The following is a 17,422-nucleotide window of genomic DNA, read 5'->3' on the forward strand; positions in this document are numbered from 1 at the left end:
TTGTTCATTTCATTTGACCAGTATATGTCTTGAATGTTCCTCATCACTACCCCACCGAGGTTAGTCTTGATACTTACTAGGCACCGCCGTGGTGTGCTCATACTACACTTCTATACATTTTGTGTATAGATCCAGGTATTGATCGATAGTAGTTGTGCAGATGGTCGCGGTGGAGACTCACGGTAACCTGTTTCTGCGTTCGCAGGTCTTGGAGTCACCTTCGTTTGTATTTACGTTCCGTTGATTCCTTCTTGTTCTGGAACAGTATTGTATTTATTTTATATAAGTACTCTTAGAAAGGCTTATGACTTGTACCACCAATTTTGGGGAATTGTGATTTATTGAGAGTTATTTAATATGAAGTCAGTAAATGCTAATGTTATTTCAGTAAATGCTAAGCTTACATAGTTTAGAGACTAGGTGCCATCACGACTCCTTCGGAGGGATTTTGGGTCGTGACATTACTACTGACCCAGAATTCTTTTAAATAATTAAGGGCCTGGTTTATATCACTAACCATTCTCATAATTCGTATCACTTTGAATTGAATTCTCAAACTTAGTTTAAACATGAACATTCGTAGAAGCCTTTAGGTGCGTTATAATAAATTATCATAGGTACGGGTACGGTTCCCGTGACGTAGTTGTGATACATAATTTTCCAAATCCGGGGGTATATTTATGTTACCCGGCCACAACTTCTAAAAATGTTAATAAAATTAAACATGTCATAGATTGTGGGTACGGTTTCTGTGACACGATTCACAATGTGTACCAAAAAAACGAGCGTACGACAATTGTAACTTGTTCCAGAATAATTTCATAATTAATTAAAAGCGGTTAAAGGTGAAAAATGCACAATAGGTATAAAAGATATGTAATTAATCAAATAAATAGGCCAATAATAATAGTTGAGCGACCGTGCTAAAACCACGGAACCAGAGAATGCCTAACACCTTCTCCCGGGTTAATAGAATTCCTTACTCGAATTTCTGTGTTTCGCGGCATGTAAAACAGAGTCAAACTTCCTCGATTTGGGATTTTAAACCGGTAACTTGGGACACCATAAATTATCCCAAGTGGTGACTCTTAACTTAAATGAATAATCTCGTTTTGATTACTGTCACTTTAATTGAAAAAACTCTCTTATACCCTTTTCGGGGTAGACAAAAGAGGTGTGACAGCTCTGGCGACTCTGTTGGGGAACCGAACCCAAAATCTTTGGTTCAGGGTTCATGAATTCGAGCTTAGAATAATTGTTATATTTGGCTTTTGTTTATTATCTGATTCTTATTACATGCTTGGGCCTAATGTCCTAAATGTCGCTTTTTACCGCTTTGATATTATTTGAACTGTATATAAACTGCTGTGAAACCCCTCTCTTCTAATCTTCTAGGAAGTGCATATTGGCATGACTTCTTTTCTGCTAGTGTCACACCCTAATTTAGAACGTAGATCGGATCAGTTACAAAGCCGGATGGCCTTTTGGTTCCCGGTACGTAGCCCCCTGGTTCGAGTTGTCCGCTCGGGTAAGCCAGGTCTAGAACAATACACCCAGATTTTTAACCTAGAATAACAAAGCCAAATGCCGGATCCCTAGTAGGAACGCTTATTTGCATCATGTGCATTTGACTTTGAGGACTCAACACAGGGGCTGGGTCCGTCTAGGACAGGTGTACCCGAAAATAAAAAGACCAACCTGATGCATTTTTACATGCTACCTGTGCATTTATTTATTTCGGCTTGCATGTTGACCGGCTTCTAGATTAGGTAAGGAAAATCAAAAGAAAAATCTAGTTCGGGGTATGAGAGAGAATTTCATCCGTATCCCAAAAACTGGTATCCAAAATATCCTGAAACTCTACCAAATTTTTTTGAAAAAAGAGGAAAAAAGGAGAAAAGTTATTTCAAAGTGTTTATATTTTTCTATTGCATCAAAACTGGCCGAACTACGCGGGTTTGATTCTCACCGGATGTGGGATACGTAGGCAACCCTCATAGGGTCCAGCCCCATTTTTTGCAAAAATAACCAAAAATTTGAAAGTGTCATCACTATTATCATAAATAAAGTGGGTGATGTCATTTTGTCTAAATAGCGTCCCTCCCCCGGCGCCGAAAGGCCGTTTTTACTAGAATAGCCCCCCGACGGTTTCTTTGACAATTTTGGGCCACCTAGCAAACACATCCCTAAAATCTTCCCTTTCGAAGTGCTGAAGGGCCTTAAATACAAAAGTAGCCTTGATTTATTTGATTTTTGCAAAATAAACCCTTTTTATCAGTTTTCAAATAAGATTCACTTTGTCTTTAAACCAATCACCTTAATCTAAATATGCAGAATGAGCACGAGTCAAAATTTACCAATGAAGGTTATGGCCAAGATTGTTGGAACTACACATGTGGTGGGAATATTTGGGTGGGCAAGGACGAGACATGGTCAACCATTACTTGTGGCCTTGTGGGCGCTCACCGGATTAATAAAGATCAGGCCTAGGGGAGACATAATAAAAGTACTGGTGATATTTTGGGATTCAGCTCACAATGTTCGACATTTCTCGGACTTCGAACTCACATCTACTTTGGAAGAGATAGCGGGTTATGTTGGGAGTACCGAGGGTCTAAGACATAAATACATGGTCTCTCCAAGGGCCGTCACCCCTCACAAGTTTCTGGATTTGCTAAAAATAAGCAGGTAGGTCCAGTATGCAGATTTGGCGGGTGGGTTTTCCACTCTACACTTCATATACCAGCGATACGGGCATATAGGGGGATTTGAAAATCCGGAAAGCAGAATCTGTAGCAAAAGGAACCAACAAAAGTGGAAAAAGCATAGATACTTCGCTTTCATGGTGGCATTCTTAGGTCTGCTAGTGTTTCCCAGGAAGGATGGGAATATTGATCTACGGGTAGCCGGAGTCGTCAATATTTTGATCATCAATGCCAAGAGCACCCTTGCACCTATGATAGTATCTGAAATATTCTGAGCTCTCACAGCTTGCAAAGCTGGAGTAGATTTTTTTGAAGGGTGCAATTTGTTACTACAAATGTGGATGATTGAGCACCTGTGTCATCATCCTCGGTACATGAACTATAGATCTACAAGAAAAACTACATAGAGGATTTTGGTACAAGGGTCAATGGGTTCGAAATGCTAGAGGGGGTCGTAGATTGGATATATCGCCTTCGTTCTATAACAGCAAAGCAGATAGAGAGGACGTTGGGTTGGCTTCCTGTTAATGAGATTATATACATGCCTGCCACCGATTATCACTTCCTCTTAATGGGTCTCAAAAGTATCCAACCTTATGCCCCATGCCGGGTTTTGAGATAGCTAGGAAGATGCCAAATAATCCATAAGGACGAAGACCTTAGCATTCATGCAGTCGAGATCCGCTCTGACGGCCAATTTCATAAAGCAGTGGTTCGCCAGATCTGGAGTGAGTGCCAATACTTGACGGCGAACACCCGAGTACCATAAGCAAGTTGGAAGGGCAAATTAGAGATCTTAAATTTGATAATGGTGTGCAAGCCGCTGCGGGTGAGGGTGAAAAGAAAAGGTTATCCCAAGAAAATGAATCCCTCCGAGTACAAATCCAGAAGATGAAAATAGTAGCTGAGAACCCTGCCAGAAGTTGAAAAGATAAGAAGCTCATCAACAGCCTAAGACGGAAAGTGTGCGATTCTGGGGTTGATTTGGAAAAGGCTAGCAAAAGCCCGGCAAAGTTTGCTAAGAATGTAGAAGAGTGGGCAAGTTTCATTCAGCAGTTGATGGAAAGGTATGACAAAGGAATCACGGGTCTGAAGAAAAAGATCAATACCCTTGAGAATGAAATGACCAAACAAGCAAAGAACTTCAAAGCAGAAAGAGAGCACTGCTATGCATTGATGTCGAAACTAGAAGAGGACTTGCAACAATTGCAAGAGCAAAATCATACGGCCAAACAAGTTTTGGAGGCCAGATTGCAATAAATTGGACATCTGCTATAAGAGAATGGCGTCATCAGGGAGAGGATTAGGAGAATTGTTGACTATATTGTGATGAAGTGCAACGAATGCGAGGACATACTAGGTCCATGTTTTTCATTGCAGTAATAATTTTTGTCCGTCAGATAATAGACGACCTATATCGCCTCCAAGAAGATATGGCACGCAAGCCCGCAGCGAGACCGACTGATGTCCCGCGGACCCATGGAGCAGTATTGGAGGCACTTATGTATTCTTGATTTTATTTTTCGAGTCTGTATTGTAGTTTTTTTAGAGTCTGTTAGTCCACTTTGAGTCTTGTTTTGTTTTTTTAGTGCTTAAGTCTGTAGGAGGGAGTCGTTGTAATAGAGGAAAATCAGAATGTTTTTATTTTATGAAATATTGAAAACCCAAAAGTATTTCTTTCTTTTATTATTTTGCATTTATATCCTAAACTACATAATAATCTGATTCATGTGATGTCATGATACGTAGGCAATCCCCATAGGATTTGATCATAACCATAAAATGAAAAGGAGAATAGAAAAAGAGAAGAAAGAAAAATACGGAGTGGAAAGAAAGAATGGCAAAACAAGAGAACAAAAGCGAGTGCAAAAAAATAAAATAAAGGGGAGCAACAAGAACCAAGTGGGAAAATCAAAAGTGATTAAAAAAGGTAAGAGTGAAAAAGAAAAGAAAAAGAGAGAGGATAAAGTGCAAAGTGAAAAAAAATTAAGTAAGGCCGGGATTAAAAATGCAACCGTTCAAATACATAGTAGAAACTTTTAATTGTTCAGGTGCATTGCATCCCAAACGTGTGGTTGCCTACCTTTTAAACCCTTAAACACTAACAAATTTGTTGTTGTCATTGAGCACAGGAAGGTGGTTAGTTTGTTTGGCATTCTGGAAAGCCACCCCTAAAATACCAGGTTTAAACACAAGGTGATCATGGCTGGCAAAGAATTGGACGCAAGTGTTATTGACCCGCCGAGAGAGCAGGAGGAATCTGAGCCTGGTTTGAAAGAGGAGTTACATAAGTTGAAGCACCAGATGGCCGAAATGTACCATGCATGGATGAAAGGGCATCCTCCACCCTAATACCCCGCCAACCCTGCTTTCGTCCCACTACTGGCTCAATCTCAAGAGACCCCATTGTTGATCTATCCCCACAACACGCACCAAGCTTCACCCCTTACCACTACTATCATGGCACCACTTCCCAAACCATCCAAGCTCTGTCAGCCAAAGCAACCACATACCCCACTCTGCCAGCTACCCCTGTCTTCATAGCACCTCCATCGGCTACACTCCATCGATCTTCCAGTGAGCCGATATTACAAGCCCAAGATAACAAGTACTACGCCCCAGAGCCCACCTTCAAAGTCCTAGATCATTACTCCTACACTCCCCACTTTGAACTTCTTGTCGAAACTGAGAAGCCACCTAAAAACACGGAGCAAGAGGAGATATTTAGGAAGGTAAAAAGCTTGGAACAGTCGCTGAGAAATATGCAAGGGTTAGGGGTCCAAGTGAGTGTGGCTTATAAGGATATGTGTTTGTTTCCTGATGTCCAACTACCCGTCGGATTCAAAATGCCCAAGTTTGACTTGTATGATGGGCACAGAGATCCCGTGGCCCACTTGAGAGGATTTTGCAGCAAAATAAGGGGAGCCGGTGGGAAAGATAAACTGTTGATGGCATATTTTAGCCAAAGTCTGAGTGGTGCAGCATTGGAGTGGTACACCCGCCAGGACAACAACAAGTGGTACACCTGGGATGATCTAGCCTAGGCTTTCGCTCGGCATTTCCAGTACAACGTAGAGATTGTCCCAGATCGCTTGTCTTTGACTAAGATAGAGAAAAAGCCTAGTGAGAGTTTAAGGGAGTATGGTTTCCGATGGAGAGAACAGGTGGCACGAGTCAACTCTCCAATGGAGGAAGATGAAATGGTACAGTACTTTCTTTAGGCCTTGGAGCCTACTTGCTTTGGTCATCTGATCTCGACTATATGTAAGTCTTTCAATGAAGTGGTAAAAATGGGAGGAATGATAGAGGAAGGACTCAAATCAAGCAAGATCATGAGTTACTCTACCATCAAAGCAACTACACAAGTGATCCAGAATGGCACCGAGGGCGTGTTAGGGAAAAAGAAGAAAGAAGATGTTGCTATGGTCGTCTTAGGATCATGGCATGGCCTAAGGGGCTCACCTCATCATTACACCCAACCTCAACCCCAGCCTCAAACCTACACCCACACTCCATATAATCCACCACAACACTACTTCCCACCACCAGACCCTCAGTATTTAGTCAAGCCACCCTAATACCATGTCCACCACGCACAGGCATATGCTCAACCCCCTCCTTACCCGCAATGGCATGCCCCAGCTCCACAAAATCCTTACCCATCTCCACAAACATATCGAAACCCTACTAGTCCCAGCTTTCGACCCAGGCTGGAGTACACTGCGGAACCAAACTTTCACCTCGCTTGGAGAATCTTACGCCAGTCTGTTTCATAGGTTGAGGCAATTGGATGTTCTAAGGCTGATTGATTCAAAATTACCGAATCCCCCTTCAAAAAACCTGGATTATTCCCTCAGATGTGCATATTGTTCTGATGCTCTAGGGCAGGACATAGGAAAGTGTTGGCATTTGAAGAGCGCCATCCAGGAGCTTATTGACACAAACCAAATTGTTGTCCAGAGCCCAGAAGCGCCAAATATCAATCAAAATCTATTGTCAACCCATGCTGAAACGCACATGATTGAGATAGTACATAAGTATGGGGAGCCCAAAAAGCCTTCAAAGTCTGTTATGATGATGTGTGCTAGTGAAAATAAGCCAGTCAAAACTCCAATTGTTACAAAGGCAACATCTTCGATAGTTGAAGGGCTGACAGACAAGCTGAGCACGCCCAATGATAAGCCGTGTGAGGTAGTCGCGAAGAAAGTCCCAGATGATGTTGAAACAAAGCAAGGAAAGCCAAAGTTGTTGTGCCAGGGGTAGAAAGTAAGCATGTCATTATCGTGGAAGGGGATCACATTGCCCTTGTTATTATTAAACATGTGACCCAGCTGCCGATAGATGAGACCAAGGTTGTTCCATGAAATTACAAGCGAGTGATAGTAAGTTATAAAGGGAAAAAAGTGGAAGAGTAAGTTAATGAGACCCAGGATTTGACTCATTCGGGGAGATGCTTTTCCCTAGAGGAATTAAGGAAATCCAATCAACTCAAAGATAATCGGTGAAGAAACCAGTCACCGAAAAGCAGACAGAAGAATTCTTGAGAAAAATAAAGGTGCAGGATTACTCCATCGTGGAACAGTTGAAGAAGACGCCCGCTCATATTTCTCTTCTGTCATTGTTGATACACTCAGACGAGCACCACCGAGCCCTCATGAAAATTTTGAATGAGGCTCATGTCCCTGATAAGATTACAGTGAACCATTTGGAGAAGATTTCCAACAAGAGAGTCAAAGTGAACAGGATCACCTTCTCGGATGAAGAGTTGCCTTTGGAGGATACAGAACACAATCGGGCTCTCTATCTCACAGTGAAATGCGAAGATTCTATGGTCACGAGGGTACTAGTTGGCAATGGTTCTAGTGCGAACATTTGCCCTCTCTCCACTCTACACAAGTTGAAAATTGATACTGAAAGGATCCACAAGAACAATATATGTGTCCGAGATTTTGACGGAGGGGGAAAAGATTCTGTTGAAGATATCATGCTCGAAATAACAATAGGACCAGTTGAATTTACCATAGAGTTCCAGGTACTGGATGGGGCCGTCTCTTACAATTTGTTGTTGGGTAGGCCCTGGATACATGTTGCCAAAGTAGTCCCGTCTTCTTTGCACCAGATGGTGAAGTTCGAGTAGGACAGACAAGAAATCGTTATGCATGGTGATCAGAACTTATGTGCTTACAATGATACATACATCTCGTTTATTGATGAAGAAGATGATAAGGGGCCTTGGGTTTACCAAGTTTCTGAAACAGTGTCAGTTGAGAAGGTTCCAGAAGGGGAATATATTCCAAGTCCAAAGCTAGCTTCTGCGGCCGTCATGGTAGCAAATGAAATGTTAAAAAATGGTTTTGTGCTGGGCAAAGGTCTGGGCGCATCTTTGCAAGGTATCTTGCAGCCAGTGTCTCTACGTGACAATCTGGGTACATTTGGTCTAGGGTTCAAGCCCATAGGGGATGATGTGAAGAAGGCTAAAAAGTTGAAAAAGAAGGCATGGTCGCTCCCTAAGCCTATCCCACGCCTCTCCAGGTCTTTCATCAAGTCAAGGGTCGTGAAGCGTCCGGTGTCAGCAGTTCCAAAGCATGTGGTTGACTTTGATGAAGAGTTGGTTGAAAGGTTCTAGAGTCTATTTGATGAGGTGAACATGGTAGAAATTGGGGAAGGTTCCAGCAAGGCAGACGTGCAGTTTATTGGGCCAAAAGTGAAGCTGAACAATTGGAATGCTACTCCTCTCCCTACTAAGAAGGAGTTTTGGTAGTTTGCTTTGTTTTCCTTTCTGTTATTTGGATTATTCCAGGGTTGTGATCTAGATTTTTATTTTTCGTTTGTTTTGAAGTACAAACCTTCTATCCTTTATTTTCAATGAATGCAATTTCCCTTTTCCATTACTCCTGATAGTGTCATTTTTGTCTTTCTTTGTACAGTTCTTTTTATGCTGGTTTCAATGACATGACATGCATGAGGAATCTTCGGCCAAGTCTTAAAAGCCAATCTAACACTGAAATAATAATCCAAGAAATAGAGTGTAATGATAAAACAAAAATACGATGAAGAGGAGGCATTCGAGAAATTAGTAAAGAATTAAAGCCTAATTTGAATGAAACTGAAGCATAATTTGAAAGAAACTGAAGCAATCAATTTAGTAGATCCAGATAATATCAGGGAAACCAAGATAAGTATACATTTGGAACCACAAATCAAAGAAGAAATAATCAAAGCATTGTTTAAATATAAAGACATTTTTGCATGGTCATATGACGACATGCTGTGTTTGAGTACTGACGAGGTAGTTCACAAATTGCCAACTGATCTGGCATTCCCTCCCGTCAAGCAGAGGTTAAGGAAGTTCAAGACTGATATAAGTGCGAAGATCAAGGAAGAAATAACAAAATAGTTGGATGGAAAGGTCATTCGAGTCACGCGATACCCCACTTGGTTAGCTAATATTGTGCCAGTACCAAAGAAGGATGGTAAGACCAGGGTGTGCATTGATTACCGCAAGTCCAAAGGATAACTTCCCATTGCCAAATATCCACATTTTGATTGATAACTGTGCCAAACATGAGATCGGGTCTTTTGTAGATTGCTATGCGGGTACCACCAGATCTTGATGGATGAGGAAGATGCAGAAAAGACAACGTTCATCACGCCATGGGGAATGTATTACTACCGGGTAATGCCATTTGGTTTGAAAAACACTGGGGCAACCTACATGAGGGCAATGACTACCGTATTTCATGACATAATACATAAGGAAATTGATGTCTATGTGGATGATGTGATCATCAAGTCAAGAAAGCAATCTGACCATGTCGGAGACTTTAGAAAGGTTTTTCAGAGGCTCCGCAACTATAACCTTAAGCTTAACCCTGCAAAATGTGCATTTGGTGTTCCGTTTGGAAAGTTGTTGGGGTTTATAGACAGTCGGCGAGGTATTGAGTTAGATCCATCAAAGATCAAAGCCATCCAAGAATTGTCACCGCCAAGGAATAAGACTGAGGTTATGAGTTTGCTCAGGCATTTAAACTACATCAGCAGGTTTATTTCTCAACTCACGACAACCTGTGAGCCCTTTTTAAGTTGCTAAAGAAGGATTCCGCAGTCAAATGGACTGATGAGTGCTAGGAGGCATTTGATAAGATCAAGGGGTACCTGTCAAACGCACATTAGAGCCTGGGAGACCTTTAATTCTCTATTTGACAGTCCTGGATAATTCATTCGGTTGTGTGCTGGGTCAACATGACATCACTGGCAGGAAGGAGCAAGCCATCTATTATCTAAGTAAGAAATTCATATCTTATGAGATTAAGTATACTCCCCTTGAAAGGACATGTTGCGCCCTGACCTGGGTGGCATAAAAGTTGAAGCATTATTTGTTGTCCTACACTACTTACCTCATTTCTTGTCTGGATCCTCTAAAGTATATCTTTCAGAAGCCTATACCCACAGGAAGACTCGCAAAGTGGCAGATTTTTCTCATAGAGTTTGACATCATCTATGTGACTCGGACCGCGATAAAAGCCCAAGCATTGGCCGATCATTTGGCCAAGAACCCGGTGGATGAAGAGTATGAGCCATTGAGGACTTATTTTCCTGATGAAGAGGTGATGCATATTGACAAGGTGGAGCAGGATGAAAATCCAGGTTGGAAACTTTTCTTTGATAGAGACGCTAACATGAAAAGTGTCGGAATAGGGGTTGTGCTCATTTCTGAAGTAGGGCATCACTACCCTGTTACGGCCCAACTTCATTTCTATTGTACTAACAATATGACTGAGTACGAGGCATGCATTCTGGGTTTGAGGTTAACTGTAGACATGGGAGTCCAAGAAGTCTTGGTCTTGGGAGATTCGGACCTTTTGGTGTACCAGATTCAGGGAGAAAAGGAGACTCGGGATTTAAAGCTCATACCGTACTAACAATGTTTGCATGGACTTTGTCAACGATTCAGATCAGTTGATTTCAGGCTTATTCCTAGGATCCATAATGAGGTTGTCGATGCCATGGCTACCTTGGCGTCAATGTTACACCATCCAGATAAGGCTTATGTTGACCCCCTACATATTCAAGTTCATGATCAGCACGCCTACTGTAATGTGGTTGAGGAGGAACTTGATGGTGAACCTTGGTTCCATGATATTCAGGGATACATCAAAATGGGGGTGTATCTGGTACAGGGCTACGGGAGATCAAAAGAGAACAATTTGAAGTTTGGCTAGTGGATTTTTCTTGAGCAGGGGAATTTTGTACAAGAGAACTCTAGATCTTGGACGGCTGAGGTGCATAGATGCTAAACAAGCCACGACTATCATGACTGAAGTGCATTCCGGAGTTCACGGGCCGCATATGAGTGGGTATGTTTTGGCAAAATTCTTCGAGCAATGTATTATTGGCTCACCATGGAATGATATTGCATCAGCTTTGTGCGAAAGTGTCATCAATGCTAGGTACACGGGGATTTGATTCATTTTCCGCAATCTGAGTTGCATACAATGTCTGCACCTTGGCCTTTTATTACTTGGGGCATGGATGTCATTGGACCAATTGAGCCAGCGGTATCAATGGGCACATGTTTATTATAGTGGCCATCGATTATTTCACTAAGTTGGTTGAAGCTATGACTTTCAAATCTGTGACCAAGAAGGCAATGGTAGATTTTGTCCATTCAAACATCATTTGCCGATTCAAAATCCCCAAGGTAATCATCATGGACAATGGTGCTAATCTTAGCAACCATTTGATGAAAGAGGTATGACAATAGTTCAAGATTACGCATCAAAATTCCACTCTGTATCGCCCCAAGGCAAATGGAGTTTTTGCGGCGGCCAACAAGAACATAAAGAAGATACTTCGAAAGATGGTGCAAGGTTCTAGGCAATGGCATGAAAAGTCGCCTTTTGTTTTACTGGGTTATCGCACTACTGTTTGCACTTCAGTAGGTGCAACTCCTTATTTGTTGGTATATGGTACTGAAGCAGTTATACTCGCGGAAGTTGAAATTCTATCCCTTCAGATTGTTGCTGAAGCCGAAATTGATGACAATGAGTGGGTCAAAACCCGTTTGGAGCAGTTAAGTCTAATCGATGAGAAAATACTGGCGGCAGTATGTCATGGTCAACTGTATCAAAAGAGAATGGCAAGAGCATAAAATAAAAAGGTGCATCCCCAGAAATTTGAAGTGGGTCAGCAAGTATTGAAACACATCCTTCCACATCAGGCTAAAGCTAAAGGCATGTTTTCCCCAAATTGGTAGGTGTCGTTCGTTGTAACAAGAGTGTTGTCTAATGGCGCTTTGTATTTAACAAATATAGAAGGTAAATGTGTAGATGTGGCTATCAATTCTGATGCAGTCAAAAGATATTATGTATGATTTCTTTGGTTTGTTTAATTGTGTTGTTGTACTTTGCATGTTTTGAAGATTGGAATGACGAAGGCATTTTATTCTACTATCTAAACACTTTATCCTTTGTTACTCCTTTTGAGCCTTATTTATTTTCTTTCATACCCCTCTTTTGGAATCAAAAGCTGAGTTTAGAAATACAGATACAGAAAATATAAATAAAAACAGAAAAGTGAAAAAGAGAAGAGAAAAAACGAAAAAGAAAAATGAAGAAAAAGTAAAGCCAAAGAAAGAAAAGAAAAAGAAAAGAAAAGAAAAGAAAAGAAAAGGAAAGAGAAAAGTAACTAAACAAAGTAATTCCTATGTCATGAACTACGTTCGACCTAATTCCTTTTAAGGATACGTAGGCAGCCTCACGATTCGGTCCCATCAAAATAAAAAACCAAAATTCTCCAAACTCAAAGAAACTGGGGCAGAAGTTGTGGTTTTGTAAAAGATCTGATTCCAAAAGTTGTAATTCTGAACCCTTTCATTTTAAGTTGTTTTGAGCTTGATGTCGCCTTTTCTTTCTAACTCTATCCAAAAGCCTACATTACGGTCCAAAGAAAGACCTTCCAATCAATCTTCGAAGAATTCCAAGTCAAGCGAGATAGAGGTCTGATTCACATCATGGGCAACACTCCGTTCTACACAAGGAAAAGTGAATAAATGAGAGAGTCTATTGGTGAAAACCCTTACGGGCACCGTAAGGCGATGGAAAGATGAGAGAAAGCTAAAATGAGAGAGTCTTATTGGTGGGAAACGTCGTAGGCACTGTAAGGCGATAGTGAGTGAGAGATGAGCGAATGAGAGAGGTTTGTAGGTGAAAACCCATCAGGGCACTACAAGCTGAATGAGGATCGCGACTTTGTAGAGAGATTGGATATGGAAAACCCCGATTTCGAAGTATGAAGACAAGGAACAAAACAAAATATGATTAGGTGAAAGGTCTGGGATGATTAATCTGAAATGCATGTCATGATCATTAGAGCCAGTTGATTCATTCAGACAAGTCTCTTTTCCACTCTTCCTCAAATAGTCATCTCTGTCTAAAGTTCCCTCTTTGTCTTTGTTTCTCGTAGTCATTTTGCTTCGTTTTCTTTTGGGTCTACCTCTCTAAGTCTTTTTCAATATTAGCTTTGTTAAGCAAGCAAGAAAGGATTTCAAAGCTTATTACCAACTTTCAATTGCGTAAAGCAAAGTGTGGCCAAAGCATACCAGAAATAACATAATTCAAGATGAGAAATAAAGCGTTAGTGGGAGTTCAAGTGCTCAAGTTGTTTGGTGAATTTTGAGGAAATATAGAGGTTCAAATTGGAAGGACAGAAATGTAAAACAGCAGGATAAGTGTGGGGCACTCGGGTCATTCAGGGTTCTGTGGTTGAGGTTCGGTCAAAAGGTCAAACAATTCTTTGCTAGCCCAAAGCAGCTAATCGGAACAAATCATGGCGGTAGAAAGGCCACTTTCAGCAAGAATGCCACAAACTAACCACCACATTTTCAAATTGATAAGATTTTCTTTGATTGAAACAGATACAGGAAATTTCATGTTCTGGAGGAACCCTCCGAGAGGAGAGCGCCAGATAGGTTCAACTGTAAGTTCTCAGGACCCTCTTGGATAATGGGATTTAATTTAAAATTTTCAGGACCCTCCTAGATAATGGGATTTAGTTTTGAGTTTTCAGGACCCTCCTGCATAATGGGATTTAGTTGTAAGTTTTCAGGACCCTCCTGGATAATGGGATTTAGTTCCAAGCTGTTAGGACCCTCCTGGAAAATGGAATTTAATTTTAGAGTTTTCAGGACCCCCCTAGATAATGGGATTTAGTTCCAAGCTGTCAGGACCCTCCTGGATAATGCGATTTAGTTTTAGAGTTTTCAGGACCCTTCTGGATAATGGGATATTGTTTAAGTGGTCAGGGCCCTCCTGGATAATGGGATTTAGCTTTTAAATTATTAGAGTTTTTTTGGATAACATGATTTGATTAACACTCATAGATGTTCCCGGTACCAAACTGTGGCAGAAAAGTTCTTTTGTTTGTTGGTTTTGTCACAATAGCAGTCGCCCACTTGGAGAACAAGGGAATTCATTTTTAGTTTCAGCATCAGGCGCCCATCTGGAGAACAAGGGAATTCATTTTTAGTTTCAGCATCAGGCGCCCACCTGGAGAACAAGGGAATTCATTTCAGTATTAGCAGCAGGCACCCACCTAGATAACAAGGGAATTCATTTTAGTTTCCGTATCAGGCGCCCACCTGGATAACAAGGGAATTCATTTTTAGTTTAAGCATCAGACACCCACCTGGATAACAAGGAAAATCATTTTAGTTTCTGCATCATACGCCAACTTGGATAACAAGGGAATTCATTTTTAGTCTCAGCATCAGGCGTCCACCTGGATAACAAGGGAATTCATTTTTAGTTTTAGCATGAGGCGCCCACTAGGAGAACAAGGGAATTCATTTCAGTTTCAGCATCAGGCGCCCACCTGGACAACAAGGGAATTTATTTTTAGTTGTAGCATCAGGCGCCCACCTGGAGAACAAAGGAATTCATTTTAGTTTCAACATCAGGCGCCCACCTGGAGAACAATGGAATCCATTCAAATATTAGGTCAAATAGCACGCACCACCTAGGAAATGAGGGAACACATTTTAGAGTTAAGTCCAAGACAACAACAGCAACCCGCCTGGAGAATGGGGTCAATTCAAGTTAGAGATAACAGAAACTCGCCTCGAGAATGCGAGTCAACAGTTCAGGATATGCGACAGAACTACAAAAGTTTCAAGATCAAGATTGGAGACATGTAGATAGAAATCTTGTAACTCATAGATCATATATTTGCCTAGCTTCTTTTTATTTTGGTTTCGGTGTAATCAGGAGTTCAGCAAGCAGTAACAATAGCAGCAGCGGTGAAATCACAGCTTCACGGTAGTCTCAGCTATCAAAAACTTCCAGAACTACACTGACCTGATTCCTTTATCGCCAAGGATATGTAGGCAACTTCAAAAGAAAGGTTCGGTTAGACTTTTCAAAAATGCTTCCCACGGAGTATCCAAACGAGCAAAAATCGCTCGTATTCGCTCACTTTATATTTGCCAAAAAACTCTTTGTGTTTTCGAGCAAAGAGGGGTAGTTGTGAGCACGTGATTTTTGCCCAACCCAAAATACTCCTACAAAATCACGAAATAGATTTTTGTAGTTTATTTTAAATTTATAGAATTTCTAGGAATATTTGCTTAATTATTTGCATTTTTAGTTGCATTTTACATATATTAAAAGCATAGAAAATACCCCCAAAAATATCAAAATTTTATGCATTACATATTAGATTTTGTGTTCATATTTTAGCATTAATTGGTTAATTAATTATTTATTAAAATAAAAATCACAAATATTGTTCATCTTTAGCTTTTAATATTAGATGAGTAATTTTTCTCTTCAGTAATTTAGGATTAATTAATTTTTAAAAATGCCAAATAGATAATTAGCTTGATTTTATAATTTAGACTAATTTAAGATTAAATTTAGGATTTAATTAATTTAGTTAGGATTTTTTGTTTAAAATTAAAGAAAAGAGAGAAAAAGAAAGGAAACAAAAAAAGAGAGAAATAGGCTGGTTTTGATTTGGGCCACTCAAAAGACCAAAAATCAGTGGCCCAAACCGTTTTTCCTTCCCAAATTAACCTAGCCCAATCTCTTACCATGTCCAGCTCGCCTCCAAACCTAAAATGACGCCGTTTGAGTAACGGCCATCTCGGTCATTGATCTCCCTTGATCAAACGGCTGGGAACACACCACCCGTCCACTATATAACTATCCTAACACCTCCCACCCATACCTTAGAGGCCCATTCACTTCACTTTCCCCATCTTTAACCTGTAAACCCTAGCGCCCTATTTTTTTTGTCCAACTTCCATGGCCCAAACCCTAGCCGCCGCCCGCCGGAAATAATTTTACGGCGGCTGCCAGTCTCCAAACCCACCCAAATTCACACCCAATAACCTTCACACCCCCCCAAAACTCAAATCCCTTGTTGATTTCCCCAAACAACCCCACAAATTCCCCGAAATTCAGATCTAAAATTCGAAGAAAACCTAGCTTTGCATGTTTATGGGAATTTCGCCAGATTATTTGTTTGTTTGGTTAAAAGCTCACCCCAAATAGATTGTTCTTGCCAAGAACAATCATTTGGGGTTAGTTTCAAGCCAGTTCGAAATCTGTCCAAGTTCAGGCTTTACCCCGCCCTTCTCCTTGGGTATTTTCTTATCTTTTCCTTTGTTGTTTTGCTTTTGCATTTTGTTTCTAAGAGAATTAAAAGAAGTTAAAGGGTTTTGTTTTCAATTTTGTTTTATTTGTTCAAGTGCTATGTGGATTAGATTTTATTTTTTCTTTGATTAATTAACAAATAGGATTTGCAGTTCATTAGCATTAGTTCAACTCTTTAGGCCGAATTCTTTGTAGTATTTTTCTTTTCTTGTTTTGTTCTTCCTCTCTGTTCTCTTCATAATTGTTGTTTAATTTGCATTTACAGTGATTTGTTTGTTGTTATTTTTTAAACTTGTCTGCCTATGCTAGTCATCAAACATGTTCGTTTTTGAAGAGTCCTTGTGGAGTTCATCATGAACTTGGTTCATTTTTAGGGTCTAGGTTTTATTTTAAGTTTCCAAATGTTTACAATTTAGTTACACTGTCTAGCTTTGTTATTTGTTGTTTGATTCGTCTATTGATATTTGCTTGTTTGCTTCTGTTTGCCATAATTTGTAAGTCATTAAGAAATTGTAGGTGTTAATTGAACAAGAAAGAAACTTAAAGGGGTTTGTTTGAAGGGTGGGTAAATAAGGAATTTAGATAAGGCCATTTAGGAAGCTTCTAGAATATGGGCAACTGGCCCTATTTGGCCAGCACAAAATGATGAAGCCAATGAGGGACAACCAGCTGCCCAATTCTGTTAAAAGATGTATTTTGTGGCTAAAGAGAATAATTCCCTTATCCTTTTCAGCACACGGCATTTTGGATGCCCATATATAGAACCTTTCTCATTCATTAGAGAGGATGGAGAACCCTAAAAAAGAACTAAAAGGTTCAGCTACTATTCCATTAGCGGCTGGTTCTACTTTCCTTTGATTTTTGCAAAAACTTAGAAAAATTCTCCTGAAATTTCTGGTTTGAGTGTGGACTAAGTTGAAGCTGCTACTGTTGTTGACTGGTTGTTGATCTCCATTTATTTTTCTTTCTGAAGTCCTCACCTCATTCTGTTCTTTGCTGTATCCAGGTATTCTCATGAGCTTTGAAATGAACAAAGATGAAGTTATAACATGTTGGCTTTGAATA

Source organism: Nicotiana tabacum, chromosome 6 (genome assembly GCF_000715075.1).
Source record: "Nicotiana tabacum cultivar K326 chromosome 6, ASM71507v2, whole genome shotgun sequence".
NCBI classification, from domain to species: Eukaryota; Viridiplantae; Streptophyta; class Magnoliopsida; order Solanales; family Solanaceae; genus Nicotiana; species Nicotiana tabacum.